This window comes from Opisthorchis viverrini, assembly GCF_000715545.1.
Source record: "Opisthorchis viverrini unplaced genomic scaffold opera_v5_45, whole genome shotgun sequence".
NCBI lineage: Eukaryota > Metazoa > Platyhelminthes > Trematoda > Opisthorchiida > Opisthorchiidae > Opisthorchis > Opisthorchis viverrini.
In genome coordinates this window covers 1,326,251-1,327,266 of record NW_008751701.1, presented here as the reverse complement: position 1 = coordinate 1,327,266, position 1,016 = coordinate 1,326,251, and positions in this window count along the sequence as shown.

Genomic DNA, 1,016 nt, shown 5'->3' with positions numbered 1-1,016 from the left:
GACATTCAGCAGGAATTTAGGTGATCTTGCCGTGAAAATCCCCAATTGGCATACCACAATAGTACAGTGGACTCGATGTGTGGAATTGTATGAAGAGCTCTTGGATCTATAGTCCATAAACAAGGCACGAAGTACTGCATAGCTCATTGGGAAAGGACGCACAGTCAGTCACATCTTTGAATGACTGCAGCTTGATCGAAATTCAGTGAAACTTGTCTCCAGCACGCAATTTTATGAGCTCCATCAAAGTTCTCTTGCCACAGTTATCGCTTGAGTCCTATTTCGGACAGAACCGGTCGTCTGCAGCTCCGGCTAAACTCGGTCAAGCTCCATAATGACTTAGTAGACCATTCCAAACAGCTGTATTCATCTTTGAGAGTCCGCCACTCTGCTGATCAGTCACGCGTGGCCGAACACGTAGATGTTCATATTTCTAGCCTGGAGGTCGCAAGTGACGAAAGTACGTACTGAATTTTCCTACGCCCTCTTGATGCAAATGGGTGGATGGCGTGGGGCATCAAACAGGTGAAACTCAGTTAATTGCACCTTGAATGGATGCTAAGGCAGACTCATTGGAATTTCGCCTGAGTGCTTGCCATACAGGCTATGCAATTTTACGGTTCGGACGATATTCAAAATATCGCCATGTCGTCCACTACTAATCACACGGTCGATGAAGATGATGGACAGCTCACCGACGGTTTCACAACTCGCCTGGTTCATCGTCTAGAGCCGGTCTCCCGTTAACTTCAGCTTAATTTGCGAATGGGTGTTTATCTTGGCATTCGTAAGATTTGGTGCTGAGTGGAAATTAAAAAGATAGCGCTGTCTAGTGAGACTCTGAATGTTTGAGAATAGTAGTGAGCTATCCGAAGTGTTCATCAACCTTATGAGTAGTGCTTTTGCTTGCCCACCAATTTAGAATTGTCCAGAAACTCAAGTCTTTGATGCTTTTCTCCTACTGCACCATGTGATTCCAGGCTCAAAATGGCCGGGGGATAAATTTGGAAGAGATG